Here is a 21558-nt window from a genome sequence, read left to right as displayed (position 1 = left end):
CTATCAGAAACGTCCGAGCTGCAAAACCTCAGTGTTGCCAGGGCCAGTCGAGGTCATCTTGTCCCGCTTCCCACCCAGTGCAGGAACGCCCGGACCTGGCAAAACCCTGACACAGGTCAACCAGATGTTTCGTGTCTTCTGGCCCGCAGCAAGTAGAAGTCCCTGCAATGCTTTCTGTCCGGCAACGTTTAACTCGAGGCCATTAGGTCTAGCTATGAGCCCCAGTTTACAGGCAACCCAGTGGTTGTGTAGCACAGTTGGTGCAAAATAAGCCAACACCATGAAAAGAGGACTTCAGGGACACAACCACCAGTTAACAAACATGTCCCTGCACTGGTTATTGGTTTGAATGAGGCTGCTAGAAAGAACACACAATTTGAACACAGACCAGGTTCTAAATCTGGCAAACTAGAAAGATGGAGATCATTGTGTAAAGTAGGCTACCCAACAGGATACACATTCTGTCTTATTCTGAGACACGGTTTTTTCAGGAGGATGTGCCCTGAGCTAGTCACGGTGATGATCTCTGAGCCGTAGAAATGGAGAGTTTTTACTCCTTCGTTTTCTGATCATCTCTATTTTCTAAGTTTCAACCATCCATATGTGCCACATCTGTCGCAGGTTGAACTGTGCCCCCCAAATTCATGTGCTGAAGTCCTAACTCCCAGGACCTCAGATGGTGACCCTATTGGGAAAGAGGGTTGTCGCAGGTGTAATTAGTCACGTTAGGATGAGATCATACAGTAGGGGGGGCCCTAATCCAATATGCCTGGTGTCTTTATAGAAAGAAGGAATGTGGACACAGACCCGCATGCAGGGAGACACTGTGTGAAGAGGAAGGCAGAGACCAGGGTGATGCTTCTATGAGCCAAGGAAAGCCGAAGACCACCGGCCACCTCCAGGTGTCTGGCAGAGGCCTGGGCCAAGCCTCCCTCGGGGCCTCAGCAGGACCCAGCCCCACCCTCACTTTGGCCTAGGACTTCCAGCCTCCAGACCCTGCGCAGTGCATTCTTGTTACTTAAGCACCCAGTCTGTGGTATTTATGTTGGCCCAGCAAACTAATACAAACTAATACTAATATCTATAATCATAAAAATTACTTGAATTTTAAAAATGAAGTGGCCCCAGTGGGGCCTGCATGGGGGGCCTGGAAGACAGAGAGGAAACGCTTCCCTGCCAGGGGCTCCTGCCTCCCAGGACAGCGGCTGCCACACCAGAAGCAGCTCCGGTCACCAGAACCTTCTTCCTCCCCCACTGGGAAGCTGTGGCCTGGCCTCCCCACATGGCTTTCCCAGGTCAGTCTCCCGGGAGTTGCTTTTTTCTGGGAGCTGCGTGAGGAGCTGCAGTTCATGGAGGGCCCTGGGGCGTGGCAGGGACACAGAAGGGGCGCTCATGGGGCACTCCAGGTCCTGTGGGACACTGAGCCAGGGTGGCCCAATGTCCTCAAGGAGCCGCCAGCCTGGCCCGGGGAGCCTGAGTCTATTATTACAAAGCAAAGCCTCACCCTCCCATGACGTGACCGGCCCGGGCGCAGAAACCTGAGCTGCTCCGGGCCCAGCAGATGGAAATAACCTCCAAGAATAACCGGCCCGCACCGCACGCCTCTCCTGCCACCGCGGCCGGGCCTGCACTTCCTTCCTAAACTCCCGGGGACAGCAATCCCGCCTCACAGACTGAAATGCCATCAGCGGGAACAATGGGAGGAAGTGTGGCGCTTTCTCCACGCAGGGAGTGAAACGGGGACCCCGCTTATCAAAATGACAAGATTTATTCAGTTGCTACAAACTACCAAAGACTTCCTTTCCCAAAAGAAAGGCCGGTGGGGAAGGTCATGTTCTTCGGCCACCTCCATTGAGCCAAGAGCACCATCTGCTTTGCTTCAAGCACATCGGGGGCTGACTCCCCGTCCCCCAGCTCTGCCTTCCTGGAGGGAGGTTTGCAGTCTCTCAAAGCAGGGCTGTGCAGGAAGGAGCAGCCAGCAATCAGTCCCTGAGCACGGGAGGCCAGCACCACCTGGGCCCACCACGCCTGTCAGCACACCTGGGAAGGACGGGGAGCGAGGCAAAGGAGGGGAGGGAGGCCTGGCCAGGGAGGGGGAGTTCTGCAGCAGCCCTCACCTGAGGTCCTGGAGGCCTCTGGTATGAACCCCCAGCATGGAGCCAGCACCCTCAACCCAAGACTCACCCCCTCCTGGGTGGTTCTCTGCCTCTCTGGATTCCCTCCTCTCCCTCCTACCCCCAGCAGCCACAGGAGTCTTCCTAAAGTCTCATTTTCCTCAAGTCCTCAACCTCCTCCACCCCTTCCCTACATCTCACCCCTAAGTAGAACACAGACCCTCCGCCGGGCAAACGGTGCCTTGGTCACCAGGCCCCAAGCAGGCCTTACATCCTGCCTTTCTTTCAGGCCACTCCCCTTACTTGGGGTTCTCTCTCCTTTCCGGTCCCCAAATGGCCAGGCAGAGCCACCCGCCAAACCCTTCTAGGCCCAGTCCTGTCCTTCTCCAAGCGAGCCTCTGCTTCTTGGCTCTGCAGACCGCGCTCTTCATTTTGTGATGTTTATCCTGTGTGCACCCAACGGTGTCCAGGCAGGCAGAGAGCATTCCTAGGCCCGGAGGGACTAAAGGAAACCATTCCCTAATGAGAACCAGCAACTCCACAGCACGTGCAGCAGATCTGCAGGGGGCCCTTCATTCTGCATGGGAGACGCGGGCCCCGAGATAGCGTTCCCCAGGGTCACGGCACCACGTCTGTGCACCTGGCCCCGTACCACGCTCTGCGTGCATCAGGCTGATGAGCCAAGTGCCAAGCAGAAAGGTCACACTCTTCCTCACAGGATCCAAAAAAGGAGACGTGTCTGAGATTGCCCACCACCGTCCAAGGAAGAGCTGAGGGTCCATCGAGTGCCCAGGAGACCAGCTGGTATTCCTGGCACCAGCTTGTTAGTTGACAGAGGGAGACGGCTTCGGCTAGCACCACTCATCCCCAGAGGGTGCCTGTCCTCAGCCTCAGAGATCTATTTCTTTAGTTCTTTAGTTATTTATTATTCTTTATTATTATTATCATTATTTTTTTGACAAAACCTCACTCTGTCATCCAGGCTGGAGTGCAAGTGGCATGATCTCAGCTCACTTCAGCCTTGACCTCTGGGGCCAGGTGATCCTTCCACCTCAGCCTCCCAAGTAGCTGGGACTACAGGCTTGTGCCACCATACCTGACTAATTGTTTTTATTTTTTTGTAGTGACAAGGGTCTCACCATATTGCCCAGGCTGGTCTCAAACTCCTGGGCTGGAGGGATCCGCCTGTCTCAACCTCCCAAAGTGCTGGAATTAGAGGCGTGAGCCACTGTGCTCAGTCAGAAGACATTTTTGAGCAGAACAGTCTATCAAAGGGAGTGGGGCATATTCCAGGAGACAGATGAACCCACTTTTGAAGTGGGTGTCTGCTCTGAAGGGGCTCCCTGAGTCTCCTGATCTAAAAAGCCAAGAACCAGACCCTAGACAGGGGGGATGAATCACTGGCATGAATGCCTCGATTCTTTCCATTTGTATCCATGGGACACTTAACTAATAATCAAGACACAGTTTCCAGCTAAATATGGACACAGCTTCAGAATCCTTCTTAACACCACGGCTCAGCCAGAAAGGGTGCAAAAGCTTAAGTCCATCTACTCTACAGGCTCGTGATGAGGAGGATTCTCTCCTGTCTACCCAGCGAAGCAACACCCACACAAACAGCCAGCTGGTCCCCTCTGGGGCATCGCCCTGAGCACGACACTCTCAAGACCTCGCTTGGTGTCACATCCAGCCCTCTCTGCGTTGCTCTCCCACGCCTGGCAGCACTGGGCAGTGGACTTGAGTGGGAGAACAACACACTCCAGTTGGCCAACCTCCTGTAGACAAGCCTGGCAAGCTCCCTTGGCACCTGGATGACTCAGAGGCACTTCCAGCAATTCTCTGTGTGCCAATCAACCAATCAACATTTAATTGGGCACCTTTTATGGGCATCCTTAAGCCTGAGAGGAGACTCAGGTCCTGTGGAACCCCTGATGAGACTCTAAAATGCTGCAGTCATGTTAAAGGTGCCTTAAGAAATAGGACATTTATTATATCATGTAACTAGAAGCGAACAAATCAGGACTGGTTAGGACAGTGCTTGGTCAAAGAGGAAGGCCTAGATGCTCCCACTTCTTCCTCCACCCTCTTGTCCCATTATCAGCCTTGGCCTCTGGTCCTGGAAGGGCTGTGTCTGCTCCAGGCAGCATTCATGTGAGAGCCGTGGCGTTTGATGAAAAAGAGGGCTCCCTGCTCTCACTCAGAAATCAGAAGAAGAGCCCTCCTTCCCAGAAATGCCCGGCAAACTTCCCTTTGGATCCTATGGTCTGTACCATGTTGAGCCAAAGCCGAAACCAATCACTCTAGAGGGAAGGAGACTGCCGTGATTCACTCGAACTCGCAGGAGGCTTCTAGAAGAAAGCAGCCGCAGAGTCCCCGCTGTCAATAGGCAACAGAGCACACAAACTTTGCCTACAATTTTGGGGATTCATATACCTGCTAAAGTCTCTCCATAGACCACCCATTAAGACCCCCTGAGGGCCTGTGGGGCAGGCACTGTTAACATGATGAACTCAGCCCATGGAGAAGCTGCATCCAGCTAAGGAAAGACATCACACAGGTGCAGGTCGATTCTGTAGAAGCTGATTCTGTGATCGCTAAACATGATCACAGTGTAAAAGCACAAAGAGCCAGCCCACCACTGCTATGCAGATCAGGCGGAGGTATGAGGCCTGGAAGATGCGGAAAAACTGAGTTGACTGAAAGGACGGACACGATTCCAGGAGGAGGAAAGGCAGGCGGAGCTGGGACCAACAGGCACTCCACACCCGGAAAAAGCCCAAAGGTTTTCACATGACAGAAGAGTTTGCAGCTGCGGTCACAGCTAAGCCATGGCAGGCTGGCTGCAGTGTTTGTATTGAGTCCTTTTGATGACAGCATGAATTCTGAGAACAAAGCTTCCAGGCTGTGGATGTGTAACTGGAACCCAGAGACAAAAATAGCTTCTCTTCTCATGCATATGTGAAGTCTGATCTGTAACTTTGAGAAAGAGTTCTTGCCATTTATAAAACTTAGAAGATTCCTCAACAACCGCAAATCCCATAATGACTGAACATTTTTATTTGGCTGGATCCATCAGATTTAATATTCTTTCAGCTATTTGGTAGCTGCCTAACTTTTCCTTCTCATTGAAAAATCCAGTGACTTTTGAAGCTGTTTTTGAGATATAAGAATAATAGAGAGTGATTTAGCAGATTAAAAGATTAGAGTTCTTATATTAACATTAAAGAGAGTATCAGGGAACCAAGTAGTCTTGAGAGAATAAAGCTTTCCTCAAAGAGATGACTCTACATGCTCAGCTGATATTTCTAAATTGAGTCAGGAAATGTTCCAGGGAGGACATAGCTAGCTTGTGCCTTAATTCAGTGCCTGATTTAGATTTGTATACCCTCGTATAGGTCAGTACAAAATGAATCACAAGGAGTCGTGTATTCATAACTGGTGATACAGAGAAATTAAGATAATTTAGTTACATGTCTTTTCATATACTTATTAATAAAATGACACACATAGTTGTATCTAAGTTGCTCTACCTACATTAAATAAATTGCATTAACTGATAGCTTCATCTCATCTTTAACCACATATTTTAAAAATACCTGTCATTAATTATTTCAATAAATTGTATTGCACTTAACATTATTTTATATACACCCTCATTTTAATCACCATGTAATATGTTATAGAATTAGGATTCTTATGACAAAGTAACTATTTCTGTTTTATGGGATGCTAACCTATTTTTACTCTCATAATTCTAACTACATGTCTCATTATAAGTATAGCTTTCTCTTAATTTGAATTATTTCATTCTCAGGAACAGAATGATGGGATCAAAGTGTGGCATATTATGGCTTTGGATGAGACTTACCAAATGGTCTTCCAAAGTAATCAGACACATTTGCACTACTGTCAGGAGTGTTTCCGAATTCTCGATGATTCCTCAAGCGTTGTCAAAATGGTGTTGGATACTTGCATTTCTTTGTGCTTCATCACTAATTAGTAACGGTTTTCTTCCCCTAATATTCATTGAATTCATTCATTTACTTTTTTGTCCATTTCTGTGAACTGTGAACCCTTTGCCATTTGTCTTTTAGGGACTTTCATGTGCTTAGAGATTTGTAAGAACCCTTTCTATACTTTTCACATTGAGTCTCTGTCCCTTCTCACAATGATGTCCACTGTTAGCATATTATTATTATCCACCACTCATTATGACCACATGCCAAGCTCTGTGCCAAGTAACTTCATTACCACAACCCTGTAAGGAAGTACTGTCACCCCCATTTTACAGTAGAGAACATAGAGGCTCACCACTCACACATTTTGCTGACATCACAAGGCTAATGGCCTCGTACCTGACTCGATGGCTCCTCCTGCCCTCCAGTCCCACTCCACAACTGCCCCAGCATTGTCTGTACAGCTGCTGTCTACGCCGATGCATTCTGTGTCCTGGGGGTTTTATGACATGGTGGGTTTTCAATCTATATAACCATATATGTTCATATTGTTTTAAGTTTTCTCTTCCTCTGCAACCATAATTACCACTAAGTATATATTTGTTGACTTTTCTTGATGTGGCATTTTCATGAGCCCTATTGATTCCTATTCTTTTTTCATAGAGAGATTTTGATGTTCTTGGTGTCACTCGAAGTAAACCGTCACCTCAGACATGGAGACCCTTTTGTCACAGGCAGAATTTTGCTCTATGGGGATTTTTTCACCAATCTATCTATCTTCATTTTTAAATTTAAGCAATATGATTTTCCACGTGGGAGAAGAAAAATGAGGCCTTAAACAGTGGTGCTTTGGTCAAAAGAGTCGAAGTGAAGCAAAAGTGAGGGACCTGGGCTGCTTCTCCCTGCCTATGGTGCTAAGTGGCTGCTGCCAACACCAGACAGAAAGCCCTGCCTTTGAGGCTGATGCTCTTGGGGGTCGGTCCTCCAATATTGCCATTCATGGGAGTGAGACACTCCTGTCCTCTTGTGCTCCAGGATTTTGTCTGCTGTTTACCTCCTGTCAAATTCGGACACTTCCCTGAGACAGTGACTGGGGTTTGTCCTGCCCATTGGAACTGTCCTATCTCATCCCTACTGGGCCACTGGCTCCATCCACTCTTGCCACATGAACCCCATCCTGGTGGCCTGTGCCCCTCTTAGCTACCAGCCAAGCCTCTCTTTTAGCTACATTCTGTAGCCCTAGGGCTGGCAACCCAACCAACCACGAGCGATGAGAGCCATGGCTCTCGGCTGCCACGTCTCCGAGGTGACCACAAGTACTGTCGCTGTGGAATGCAGACTGCTGGATTTTCAACCTTGCTGCTGCTCCCGTTGCTGCAGCTGTTGTCATTTGAGCAATTCTAATCATGGAGGTGCTCATTAAAAAGTCGGTTCTTTCAATCAGCCAATAGGTGAGAAAAAAAAAGTCAGTTCCTACAATTATCCTAAATAAGAGACCAGATTCCGAACAGCTGGTTCGAAGAAGGAGGCGACCGAGGATGCTGACACTCCTCAGGTCCCCCTTACCCAGCATGACGCTGCCTCTGGAGACTTCTGGCCACTCTCTGCAGTCTTCAGGAGCCCAGCACACACAGTGCCCGCGCTTTCATTTCCTGCTTCAACTTCTTGGACCCCAAGCCTGAGCCTGCCTTTTATTTCAGACTTCGCTTCTTTTCGGGGGCTCTCGCATCTGCGGGTTTACAGGCCTTGTGCACTCTTTTCTTTTATTGCTGCTGACATTTCCCTGGCCATCCATGCTGGTCATTTCCACTGCAAGTCTATTTATTTCCCAGTGGTGCACATACGTGTCCAGCTCCAGGCAATTTTACTTTGTCTGCCTATCTGGTTCTGCAGTCTCTGACTTGCACAGCCAGCCCCTGCTGGGGACCTCATATGAATGTTCTTTTTTTTGGCCTGCAGTTTATTCTGTGGCTATTAAGGTCTCCAGCACATCCAATATATGACAGTCATCGTCTATGGTATTTATCATAATGAGTGAAACTGGCTAGGGCTTCCTAGGGCTGCCTTTACAATGTACTATAAGCCGGAGGGTTTAAAACAATAGACAATTATTCTCTCACCGTTTAGGGGCTACAAGTCTGAAATCAAGGTGTTGACAGAGCCATACTCTCTCCAAAGCCTTTAGGGGACGGCCCCTCCTCACCTCTTCCATTTCCTGGTAGCCCGGTGTTCCTTGGCCTATGGTAGCGTCGCTCCAGCTTCTGCCTCCTTCGTCACATGGCCTTCTCCCGTGTGTCCCTGTCTTCTCTTCTTAAAAGGACATCAGTCCTATTACATTAAGGCTCACGCTAGTGACCTCATCGTGACTTGATTCCATCTGCAAAAACTCTATTCCCACATAAGGTCACATTCACAGGTAGCTGGGGTTAGGACTCCCTGTCTTTTGTGGGAACACAGTTCAGCCCACCCTACAGGCAAAGGTGGTCCTTGGCCTCCTTTCCCGTCACCCCACCTGACATCTCCCTCCCCAACTTCCTGGAACCCTTCCTTTCTCTAGCTCCTTTCCCTGCTCCCAATCCTATTTAAAATCTACCCCAGTATGAGGCAAGGGAAGAACCAGTACCAGCTCCTGTTGGGGTGGAATGAAACGCTACTGATGGAGCTGCAGGCATCAATGGAGAAGGCTGGAGGGGGAGGTAGGCGTTTGGGGGGACCTGGAGACCATTTCAGGGAGGCATTTTCTTGGTTTGCTGACACAAAGGCTGGCTTCTACCGGGAAGCCCAAAGACCTCCAGGATCTGGGCTGGGGTTGCCCCTCCTTGCATGATCAGCTCCCAAGGCAGCATCAGCTCCCCTCCCGACAGTGGCTCACCCCTCCAGGGGGAAATCGATCGTCAGGGAGAGAAGGTATCTGAGCAGGAAATGACCCCAGACCTGCGGAGCACAGGCTGATGGGGAGGTCAAAGGTCACTGAAGGACCAGTGGCAGGCCAGGATGGTGTCGCCCCCATGCTCCCAGAGGAACACACTGGGGCTGCAGTGCAGACAGGAAGTGAGAGACTCCCAGCCGGGAGGACGACAAAGAATGCTCCTGAGCTTCGGGTTCCGCCAGCACACGGCTGAAGTGACTGATGTATCCGTCAGGGGTGGCCTGGGCGCAGCCTTGAAATCCTCCCCAGACAGTGCTCAGGGTAGCACCTGAGGTCAAAAGACGATGCCGGAATGAAATCTGTGCCATCCCTTCTCTGGACCTGGAAGGACAAACATCCGCACATTCTCAACAGAGCTGCCTTTGACCTCCATGGCCGACCTGACAGATCTCCTGTCCTTCCTGCTTCCGCTGACTGGGGTGAGAATGACTCTGAGAAGCCCCTGAGCCACACTACTCTGGGCATATGGAAACCTTCCTGAGCCTCCTGCTGATGGGGTCAGTGAGGCCGGCCAAGGGCAGCCTGGATGGCATCATTCCATGGCCTTTGTCCTCTCCTTACAGTTAAAATAAAATTCTGCTGGCTTGAAGTCTTGGCTTGAAAGGCTACTACTGGCCAGAGGAGGAAGTTGGGAACTCTCACAGGACCATTTGAGAAGTATTTATCATTGGAGGATGTCATCATACCTGCAATATTTTGGAATATGCCATCTCTCTCCAAATTACATGTGCATCCTGTCTTTAAAAATATATTGCATCAGGCCAGGTGCAGTGGCTCATGGCTGTAATCCCAGCACTTTGGGAGGCCAAGGTGAGTGGATCACCTGAGGTCAGGAGTCCAAGACCAGCCTGGCCAACATGGTGAGACCCCATCCCTATAAGAATACAGAAATTAGCCGGGCATGATGGTGGGTGCCTGTAATCCTAGCTACTCAGGAGGCTGAGGCAGGAGAATCGCTTGAACCTGGGAGGCAGAAGTTGCAGTGAGCCAGGAGGCAGAATTTGCAATGAGCCCAGATTGTACCACTGCACTCCAGGCTGGGCAACAGAGCAAGACTTCCCCTCAAAAAAAAAACAAAATGCTGCATCAAAATTCAAAGTTTTGATGCCTCCTTCAGAAGCTTACTTTCTAAAAAGAATCATTGTTTGTCTTTAAATAACTATCTTCCAGCATATCTGTAAAGTGTATTGATAGCTGCTGGTTACTACACAAGTTGCACAGAGTAAGCAACACCTGCATACGAGGCCATCGGGTGTGCACAGAAATAACATCGCTTGCCATAAAGAGGAAATTGTTTGCTCTTCTGTATTAATCGCGCACCATTTATCAGACATAGAAAGAAACATCTGATGACTAAAAATAAAGCTGTGCCTGGGTATAGTCTATGTGCAGCCTCCCGGACCTGCCTCCAGCCCCAGCCCCTCCAAATGCCTGCCCCTGCTGGCACTACCCCTCCAGACAGAGCTCCTGGAGCAAACTCAGCAACTGCCTGTGTTGACTTGCTTCCCCAAAGCCAGGTGGGAAATAGAGCAGCCCACTGCATATTCAGACCCCCGGCTTGAACATATGTTCGGAAAAAAGGCAGGGAAAGTTTCCTCGCGTTTGGTGTTTTGGTTTCCTCAGGTTCCAGCCTGGGGCCGGCTGATTGCTCCCCACCTCCTCTGTGGCGCAGGGCAAGGCCTCTTCCCTTGTGGGCCCAGCCGCCCACCTCCCATCCCAAGGTCGGGCCTGGAGTTCCATAGAGAATTCAGCTTTCTCCATCTGTAATCCACTCAGGGCCCAGAAATCACTCTGGTCATTTAGAATTTCCAAGCTCATTCCCAGCTGCATTGGCGTGTCCATCAAAGGACAGAGTGGGAAGCGGCTGCCCGTGCAGAAGGGGAGGGCAAGAGACTTCCTGGGGGACAACACCTGTAAGAGATGAAGGGGAGGACCGGGCAAGGAAAGCCTAAAAGTGCGGTGCAGATCCGACCAAGTCTCGGCCAAGCCAGTGAGGGGCCCTGCAGCATGATGGCCCATTGGAGGAATCCAGGGATGAGCTGGGGCATCCGGGTCTCCAGACCTTGTGGCTCCACTGAGCTGCATCTGACAGGGACAGCCAGGAAGAGTGTGGCCATGGCCTAGCGCTGAGCAAGTTGTAGAGGCGCCAGCAGCATTTTGAAGGATGACGGGGCCATCCCAGGGGCGCAGGTCCACAGTCGCCACAGCCAAGACACTTTGGTGGGGGTGTGCATGCGTTTTGTTTTGCTGCTTTTTAAGTTTCTTTCTAAAAAGGAACCATCTTCTCCCTTCTTTGCCTTTGGCCATTAATGGGAGCCAATGCAACCCAGGTGTCCCTCCTCAGCCGCATCCAGTCAGTGCCACTTCTGCTTCAAAGTACAGACAGGATCAAACTACGTTGAAAATTAGGCTCAAGGCCAGGTGTGGTGGCTCATGCCTGTAATCCCAGCACTTTGGGAGGCCAAGGCGGGCAGATTGCCTGAGCTTAAGAGTTTGAGACCAGCCTGGCCAACATGGCGAAACTCTGTCTATATTAAAAATATAAAAAATTAGCCTGGCGTGGTGGCAGGTGCTTGTAATCTCAGCTACTCGGGAGGCTGAGGCACGAAAATTGCTCGAACCCAGGAGGAAGAGGTTGCAGTGAGCCGAGAATGCGCCACTACACTCCAGCCTAGGTGACTGAGTGAGACTCTGTCACAAAAAAAAAAAAAAGAAAGAAAGAAAATTAAGTTCAACTTCTAATTGCATCCAGGGAGGGAATCCTAGTCAGCCTCAGAGGTGATGGGCTCCTCCCCAGTGGACAAAAGCCCCTACATCAGCCCAGAGGATAGAAAGGAGAGGAGAGCAGGAACTCGGGGAATCTTTCTTAGTGTGCAAAAGCGGCCACCTCCATGCAATTCAGGCATGGGCGCCAGGGCACGTCCACAAAGCCTTGGCCTCCTGTGAAGACTAGAAGCCCTGGCCTCGCTGGGGCCACTGAGTCAGACTCATGGCCCTTGCCGCATTCCCCTCCAGCAGCCCTGTGGCTCCACCTCCAGCCCCCCATCGTTGAGCCACAAGGGCAGGGATCCACACCATGAATCAGCTCAAGGGCTTCTTGGCTGCACCAAACCCTCGGGTCTGAACGTCCCTAAAAATAAGGGCTGATGTCAAGAGGTGGCAGAGAGAAACCCTGACATGGACACAGAAGCAAAAGCACAGCCCAGGACCCCTGGTCACATCAAAGCTGCTTTTTCTGGGGACGCCGAGGAACAGAGTACAAGCAAACGGTGCCCTTCACCTTCAGAAATACCCCGATATGCCTACTTTCTAGTTCAGATGACACAGCAGGAAACTTTAAAACTTGCTTTCTTCCCATTGGAAGGCTCCTCCCGGCCTCCAGTTCCCGCTCCCTCAGTGCTAGGCGGTCCAGAGGCTCCGGGGGTTCGGCTTGGACATAACCAGAGCTCCTCTGACTCCCCAGGCAAGCACTCTGTCATTATCTTCCAGACTGTTCTCACAGATGCCCCACGAAAGAGCACAAAAGCAGCCGCCAGAGGTCTGGAGCCCCGCCGAGAGGACAGGGCCCCCGGACAGAGGGACAGAGGGGGGTTGTGACCAGGTGGCCCCGAGGCTGCCCAGGACTCACTGGCTCCTGCTGCTCCGTGCACACAGCAGACTGAGAAGCTTCCAGTCCGCAAAGGCCTGGGAATGCTGCAGCGCCAGCGCTCGGAATATTTTGATTTTCTGAATGTTAACACACTGGAAGCTCCTAAGGCAGCCAAGAGGCTGTGAGCTCAAAAGCTTTGTGAGAGCTTTTCTCTGAGGGCTCGTGAACGTGGTCATTTAATGACATAGTCCCGAATCCGAATCCTTAACTGAAGCTTTAAATAGGACTGGTAAGTGCTCCACAGGCTTTGGGGAAGCGGAGCGGGTCCCTGTGCCCTCCTTGTCCACGGGCCCTGTTTGCAAAGACCACAGGTGGGGCTGGGGCGCAGGAGGAGGAGACCCACAGGCCAGGGCTGGGCGATGCGGATCTTGGCATTAAAAGCACAGGCCGAGTAGGATGACTCCGTGTCCAGAGAGCGGCTTAATGGAGTGGCAAGAGGCACATTCCGATTGCCTCGCTCCCTGGGGCTGCCTCCAGCACTACCATTAACTTGGATAAATCCCATAAATTCACCCGACCATGAGCACACGCGCTGCCCAACCCACCCAGCCACCCCACCCGAAGGCCAAAAATACGCGGCAGCACTTGCCTGGTGACTCACATCCTCTGCCTGGGCCCCGCCCCTCCTGCCTATAGTCCTGTTTCGTGCGACCTTCAGGGAATATATAGAGTTGGGGGAGATTTCTCGGGATATTTTTGGGAGACAGCTGTTTGTGATTCAACTTGACAGTTATGCGTGACTATGGCAAAAATGGGGCTGGGCGCGGGAACTAGAGCTGCTGAAGGTGGACAGGGAACCTGTGGACATGGAATTTCCGGTATAATGTTGCCTTATACACACTTACTAAGCGCATGGACGGGTGAATGAATAAGTGAGGGATTAACTTCTCTATCTGCCTTGGAGGGTGGAGTTGAGGTCAACCAAATCCTACTCAGAAATTTCAGACATGAAATATCAGATCCTAAATGAAGAATTCCTCTTCCGCAGTGCTCACCGCACCGCGCGGCACGTGGTGGCCAGCAGAGGACGATTCTCCCCTGTAATCTGTTTCATCCCCAAACCTTGGTGAGATGTAAACCTGCTCCTCCAGGCCTGGACTTCCACAGTGGGGCCAACATGTGTTCCCTGAGACTGTGTCCCCACTCGATCCTGAAATGTCCGTTGGTTTCATGAGGGGAAATGAAGGAGGGAGCACCTTGTTCAAACAAGACTGGGAAAACCTATATACTCCATTTCCCTCTTGGATTTTATAGCATTCATTAACACTGAAAACTAAAAAGTCCTGCGATGAAGAAACCTGGTTTGTTTGTTTATTTTTATTTAACCCAACATGTTCAAAATTCACTTGTCCAAGAACACGTTTTTGCAAAGTGTCAGTGTGACGGAGAGAACAATGCCCCCTCCTCCACCAAAGACGTCCACGCCGTAATCCCCGGAACCTGTGAATATGTTCCCTTACTTGGCAAAAGGAATTTTGTTGGTTTGATTCTGTTGAGGATTTGGGGATAGAGGGATTGTCCTGGATGTTTCCCATGGGCCTAATCTACTCACAAGGATCTTTAAGAGAGAGGCGTGAAGAGTAAAGTCAAAAAAAGACAGGACGATGACTACAGGATGAGTTTTGAAGATGGAGAAAGAGGCCACAAGTCAAAGAATGTGGGTGGCCTCCAAAAGCTGGAAAAATCAGGGAAATGGGTTCTCCCCTAGCATCTGTGTGAGGAACACAGCCCTGCTGACACCTTGATTTTAGGACCTGTGTTAGAGTTCTGGCCTCCAGAACGCTAAGAAAACCCCTTTGTGTTGGTCTGAGCTGCTACGTTTGTGGCGATTTGTCACGGCAGCCATAGGAAATACGTATTGATTACTAGAATTTGGGAAGTGAGGACACCCCTGCTTAATGATCACACACCGTGAATATGTATCCCAAGCAGCCCATCTGCTTCTCAGCTTCAGGTTCTCCTGGAGTTTGTGTTTGTGGATATGGTAAAAGCCGTTGAAGGATCGCATCCTTGAATAAACCAGTGTCTGTTATTACCTCTTTTTCTCAAACGCTCATCCCATAGAGCTGAGACTAAGGGGCTGAGCTCTTGTTTTCATGTCTGGCCCAAAACAAAACTGTGAAAAGTCTCCTCCGAGGGGACACAGCTGGGAAGAGCACCTGCCAGTGTTCTGCCCAGGAGTGATGAGTCTCTAAGAGGTAAGGGCCCTGCCGTGAACATCCTGGCCTTCTCCTAGTTCAGGGGCAAATCTAATTAAAGAGACACTGTCACACGTCTCAGCCCTCTCCAGACAATCCTTTGGGAAACCAGTTCTATGTCGGTGTTTGGGGCCAAGAATCAAAGTGACCAAGATTCTCACAACAAGCCCCTGATGGATGTTTTCATGTAAAGGTCAGAGAGGTTGGAAAATAAATGTAAGAAGCATGAAACCATCCTGCCAAAAGTTTTGCAAAGGAGACCTGCATCAGAAATGAAATTGCTGAGTCAGAATACCTCCAGATTCTTTCCTCTTCACCTGTTGGGTCTTTAATACAGAAATTCAGGAGTTTGTTGAAACCCACAGTTCACTTGCTTTGGAAGCAGTTACAATGTACTCTTCTGCAGCGACCATCCACCCGAGTGACACAGTGCACAGTGTCACACACAGGCCCCATTGTGCGCCTGCCCCCAAGTCTCTGGGCTCATTGTTTCCTTTGGAACACTCGCCCCAACCTCCACCCATCCAAGGCCTGCCATCTCCAAGGCCTGTGCCTCCAACAGGCTGCCCCGGCTCAACCAGTAACAATCTTTGGCTCCCTGGAGCAATGAGTCACCACAGGCCCTGGTCTCTCTGGGGGTGCCTCAGTTACGTGCATGTCCTGCCTCCTTCCTCCAGTCCTGTGTCCAGGGAGGGTTTGTCCTCATCAGGGTCCTTTGCATTGCACCTGCCAGGAACACAGTCTACCTTGCGAAGGAAACATGCTCAAAGCATTCCGGTTCTTTCCGAGGCCCAGCACGGACTTCACTGCCTGGTTGCACAACGTCTCTCATGCTTGTCTTCCTGAGTGCATTGGTTTCCTGGGGCTGTCCTAGCAAAGTACCCTGGACTCAGTGGTTTGAATGACAGAACTCTCCCGGGTCTGGAGGCTGGAAGTCCCAGGCCAAAGTGCAAGTGGGGCTGGTACCTGCTGAGGCCTGGAGGAAGGTGCGGCCCAGGCCTCTGCCTGGCTCCTAGGGGTGACCAGCAGTCTTCGGCATTCCTTGGCTCACAGAAGCATCACCCTGGGGTCTGTCTTCCTTTTCATACATCGTCTCCCTGCGGATCTGTGTCCACATTTCTTCTTTCTATAGGACACCAGGCATAGTGGATTAGGGGCCCACCCTACTCCTGCATGGCCTCATCCTGACTCAACTATTTACACCTGCAGCAGCCCTAGATCCCCCCCCCCATAAGGTCACCATCTGAGGTACTGGGGGTTGGGACAACATACGCATTTGGCAGAGGGCAGGCAGGGGAACATAATTCAATCTGTGACACTTTGTAACAGAACCTTCTTTTTGATTGAGGCGGCATTGTGGCCACCCAGAAATGCTTCTCAAAACTCAGCTCTGGCTGGGCCTCGTGGTTCATGCCTGCAATCTCAGCACTTTGGGAGGCCAAGGCAGGCAGATCACTTGAAGCCAGGAGTTCGAGACCAGCCTGGGCAACATGGCAAAACCCCATGGTTTACAAGAACTAGCCAGACATCATGGCCACACACCTGTGGTCCTAGCTACTTCGAGGCTGAAGTGGGATAATTGCTTGAGTCCAGGAGGATGAGGCTGCAATGAGCTGTAATTTCACCACTGCACTGCAGCCTGGGTGATAGAGTGAGACCCTGTCTCAAAAAAAAAAGAAAAAAAAGAACCCAGCTCTAACAAATGAGATGTAAGTGAAATGCTATTGGGTGGGGCTTCTGGATAAAAAACTCGTGTGTACCTCTTCCCCTTGCCCCTTCCTCCCTCCTCAGCATGGATGAGATGCAGGAGGCAGAGCAGCCACAATGAGGCTGAAGCCACAAGCTGTAAATGGAAGCAGAAGCCAGAAGGAATCCAGGCTCAGGATGACTTTTTTGAGCCACTACACTGTCTCTAAACTAATTCCTTTTCACCTGAGAAGAATAAACTTTTCTTCATTTAAGTCAGTGGTTGTCAACCAGGAACACTTTCCTGCCCCCAGGAGATATGCGGAATGTATGGAGACATTTTTGGTTGTCACTATTAGGGACGGTCCTACTGGTATCTAGTAGGTGGAGGCAGGGATGCTCCTTAACGCCCTGTGGCACACAGGACAGCCCCCAGAACAAAGAATTATCCAGCCCCACATGCAGTCGTGCTGCGGTGGGGAGACCCTGGCTGAAGTCACTGCTGACAGGTTTTTATACATGAAATCCAAACAGGGAGAGGGAGTATAGCAGGGCCAGAAGAAGAACTGGCAGCAGGAGCTGGAGGCATTGGGAATGAAACTGGATTTTCTCCTGTTCTCCAGGGTCACCCAGCCTCCCCTTTCCATTTCTCTCTGCAAGCCTATGCTATTCTTTTCTCTGCTGACCAGGGCTCTTTGCTCCTCGGTGAGTCCGTAGCCAAATGCAATCTTCCTGCATCCCTTGAATGTATGTGTCCTCCGTTGAAACTGCAGTTGAAACTGACTTGTGGCCGGGCGCGGTGGCTCAAGCCTGTAATCCCAGCACTTTGGGAGGCCGAGACGGGCGGATTACGAAGTCAGGAGATCGAGACCATCCTGGCTAACACTGTGAAACCCCGTCTCTACTAAAAAATACAAAAAACTAGCCGGGCGAGGTGGTGGGCGCCTGTAGTCCCAGCTACTCGGGAGGCTGAGGCAGGAGAATGGTGTAAACCCGGGAGGCGGAGGTTGCAGTGAGCTGAGATCTGGCCACTGCACTCCAGCCCGGGCCACAGAGCAAGACTCCGTCTCAAAAAAAAAAAAAGAAACTGACTTGTATCTCTGAATCCAGAGGCCTAATTCCTGGAATACAGAGTTTGATTGGTCCATCTTGAGTCAGGTAAATTAACTTTGCTGGGGGAAGCAGGTCATATAGCTAAATGTGGCTGCTATGTCCCTGGCTTAGGGGGTGGAAGGAGAGGCTAGGAGAAGGAGTTTGCTAAACATGGGGGTCACTGGCTGAGAAGGCTGCCCAGGAGGTGTCTTCTTCAAGGGGGGACACATTTTCTCAGTTTTTATTCTTCCTAGCACCCAGCACAGTGCCTTGCAAATTATAAGTGCTCAGTGAACAATTGAGGGGTGGTTAAGATGAGGAGAAAATAGCAAAATGCTCTGTATCTGAGGACCTGTGACATCATGTCATTTATCCAGGAGCCCCAGGTGCTAGATGGTTAGCAAGGCCCCTCTTCCCTATCAATCTACAAATATCGGTCCACTACCATATGGTAAGTGCCTTCCACTCACACCTGCTCCAGATATATTTACTACATTTTCTTTTCTGGGTTTCCAGAATGCTTTGACACCTGTATTTATTTACTGTACTTTTTTTTTTTTCCACACTAACATTTGGACCTATTGCTTCAAATGTAAAGTTCCTTACCTAGAAAGTTATCAGAAGTTAAATAAAAATACAGGCTGGGCTCAGTGACTTTCGCCTGTAATGCCAGCACTTTCAGAGGCCAAGGCGGATGGATCGCTTGAACTCAGGAGTTCAGCCTATGCAAAAACTATGTATCTACAAAAAATACAAAAATTAGCTGGGTGTGGTGGCGCATGCCTGTAATCCCAGCTACTTGGGAGGCTGAGGTAGGAGGATTGCTCAAACCTAGGAGGCAGAGGTTGCACTGACCCAGATCAGCCACTGCACTCCAGTCTGGGTGACAGAGCAAGATCCTGACTCCAAAAAAACAAAGAATACAATGATCTTATTATTTGCAAACAACTGACATTGTTTAAAGATAAATGTGTCCCCTGTCTCTCAGCTCTTTGGGCACTGTGAGTATTTTGTAATTTAGTATTTAAACCCCTACCCCCTGCTCACTTCCACCCGCCCAGCCCATCCCGGGCCAGGCCTCTTCCTTTCTGTTCTCACACCACCCCTCCAAACTGGTCTGTCAGTCTGTCCAGTTGTCAGGGCTGACTGGCTGACTTGATAAACTTGTTCCACCAAAGGCCTTTCCTCCAGGGCAATTCGTTTCTTTCCCAACTGTCTCCCCCCAGCCCCTGGAGGATGGTTTGTGTCTTAACAGGAGCATTCCAAGGACAAAATCTAATGACCCAGTGGTGGCAGGAGTTTCATTCATGGACACAGGTCAGTGGGGAAGATCGTTTTAATATGGGGCCTTACCCAGGACTCACCAAATCTTCATAGTAATCCCCACGTGTTGAGCACCTCTGTGTGCCAGACCCCATGATATGCATGTACAGTGGCACAGCCTCACAAAGACTCTAAAAGATGGACATTAGCATCTGCATTTTGCAAATTAGGAGCAGAGGGTCACAGAGGTTAAACAATTTTCTTCCTCAAGGCAGCAAAGCAAACAAGAACCAGCCCTGAGGTCCAAACCTGGAGTCTTCTCTTCTACCCCATGCAACCTCCCTACCCCTCCTTATATCCCACTGGCCACTCACCATGTTCAAGGGGACCACAGCCCTTGGAGAGTAGATACGCATGTCCCCAGCCAGCCCAGGAGGAGATCACAGTAGCTACTTCCAGGTTGCGGAAGAAGGGCCCTGTCAGCCACAGGCCTTCTGCAGTCTCCCTCCTTGTTTCTCATGGACAGTCCCTGGAGGAACTGCTGCGTCCATGGCCACATCCCAATGTCCCATCTGCAGTTACTAAGAGAAGACTTGCTAAGATGTTCGGGGAAGAAAGGACATCATTCAGTGCTAGAACAGATTCGCCAACACCACAGCTCTTCTGCCTCTACAGCTCAACATTCAGACTGAAACTCAGTTCTGCAGCCCAGGAAGAGGCTCCAGGAAACTGGGGGACCACTGTGCCTGCAAGCTCTTTTTCAGTCCCACCCCTCAGCCCTCCCAAGAAAATCCATAGAGAGTATCCTTCAGCATTCGTGACATGGGAACCAGGGGACCCTCAGAATCAAAAACCCGTGGCCAGGCTGTAACCTCGGGCTTCACTTTCCCTAGAAATATCTACATTGAAAGAAGCTTTGCAAATCAAATGGTAAGTACATTGGAATTAATGATATGCTCTTAAATCCACTGTGGTGGCAAACTCTTGGAAAATGAACTTTGTGTGATTTTTAAAAACACACTTCAGCTCACCTCTTTCTTTCTTTTATTTCTTTTTTTTTCTTTTTTTTTTTTTAAACAGTGTCTTGCTGTCACCCAGGCTGCAGTGCACTGACACAATCTCATCTCACTGCAACCTCTACCACCCGGGTTCAAGCAATTCTCCTGCCTCAGCCTCCCCAGTAGCTGGGATTACAGGCGCATGCCACCACGCCTGGCTAATTTTTGTATTTTTAGTAGAGACAGGGTTTTGCCATGTTGGCCAGGCTGGTCTCGAACTCCTGAACTCAGGTGATTTGCCCACCTTGGCCTCCCAAAGTGCTTGGATTACAGGCATGAACCACTGCACCGGGCCCTCACCCCATTCTCTATACTTTCTATACCATCCTTTGAATGTTTGAAGGTGAGGCACATTCTCAGACCAAAAATCTTCGCCAAAACCCAAGTTTTAAAAAATCTAAGAAAAATCTGCTAAACTGGAATTCCTGACCTTTCCTAAACATCGTCAGCAACGAGTCTCAGCCCTTATTTTTCTGCCTGAAGAACTCAGGGCTCTTCAGGGTCAGGAGTGAGGAAACCGGAAGAGGATGAAGAATGTGGGGTGCTAATGAGATCATTTCTGTCCTGTAGTTGGAAACCCAGCAAGAGTCAGAGGATCTGGGGCAAGAAATGAACCGAAGTCTTCACTGAATGCAGCAGCAACAAGCTTGACGACAGAGCCTGTGCATTTCACTCCAAGGCTGCACGTGTCTGTAAGAACGGGCCTCGCCCATCTTATACAATTTGCATAGGAATCTAAGGAATATCAGCAACTCTACACAATAACTAAGGAAATTTTTTTCAGAGTAAAAATTTGTTGTGGAGCTTAAGTAAAGACTGACAAAACATTGCATTCCTTTTTCCTTGAATTTCTTCAGACTAGTAGGCATCAACGTGTATGATAATGGAGCTCTCTTTGGAAAAGGGTGACAAGGCTGAGGTTTCTGATTATAGCTACACATGCTTTAAATAGCTATCATAATTAATTATTAAGACACGTAGTCTTCCTTTACATGTAGAGACTAAAACCGTAAGGAAAAAACTAGGAGATGTTGGTACGTGATCTCTTCTAAGGCACTGGAGCTTTAAATGGGATTAATGTCGGTCAGCGTTTTAGGAATGGAGATGTCACTTTTGAGGAAGTGTCTCCAGGAGACGTTGTTGCCCTCACAAAGTCATGAAGAAGGAAATGCTGTGCTTTTCTTTGAACTGGTGCTGCCCAATGCTGGGGGAAGAGGAGGAAGATTAGACGCTTGCCCTGTGTATCTCCTCTCTGTGGTTTGCAGAAAACATGTGCCAGACACAGGAGAAACTGTCTCCTCATTAGCAGAGACGCTAAAGGGTCTAGACGGTGCCCAAAAGGGGTGGCATGCGGTGTATGAAGGGGCGAAGAAAGGAATGCAGCTTGCTAGATTCATTTCCCTTTTTGATTTTCGGCAGGCCGACTCTCATTTCCCCAAAGGACATGCGGAGTTGGCATGGAGGTTCCCGGCCTGGCCAGCCCCTGGCAGGAGCTGTGGACGAAACTCTGAGATTTGGGGCTGAATGTGCAGAAACAGCAAATGCTGATAACTCCTCCAGACCTGCTGGCATTCTGCCTCCTGGCCACTCACTCCAACAGCGTGAGAGGACCG

The 21558-nt window shown here is 50.0% G+C and overlaps 1 long non-coding RNA gene across 1 annotated transcript; it reads right to left on the bottom strand.

Annotated features, from left to right (window-relative positions):
• Nucleotides 1–4078: 4078 nt before the first annotated feature.
• On the bottom strand, nt 4079–12947 carry LOC105506720. Its single transcript, XR_001000981.1, has 4 exons — nt 12306–12947; nt 10656–10910; nt 6433–9267; nt 4079–5264 (listed from the first exon to the last, which is right to left on the bottom strand). It is a non-coding gene; the product is annotated as an uncharacterized LOC105506720 (long non-coding RNA).
• Nucleotides 12948–21558: the final 8611 nt, after the last annotated feature.

Source organism: Colobus angolensis, unplaced genomic scaffold (assembly GCF_000951035.1).
Source record: "Colobus angolensis palliatus isolate OR3802 unplaced genomic scaffold, Cang.pa_1.0 Scaffold14, whole genome shotgun sequence".
In the NCBI taxonomy this organism is placed as follows: Eukaryota; Metazoa; Chordata; class Mammalia; order Primates; family Cercopithecidae; genus Colobus; species Colobus angolensis.
This window is presented reverse-complemented; position numbering and strand designations above follow the sequence as displayed.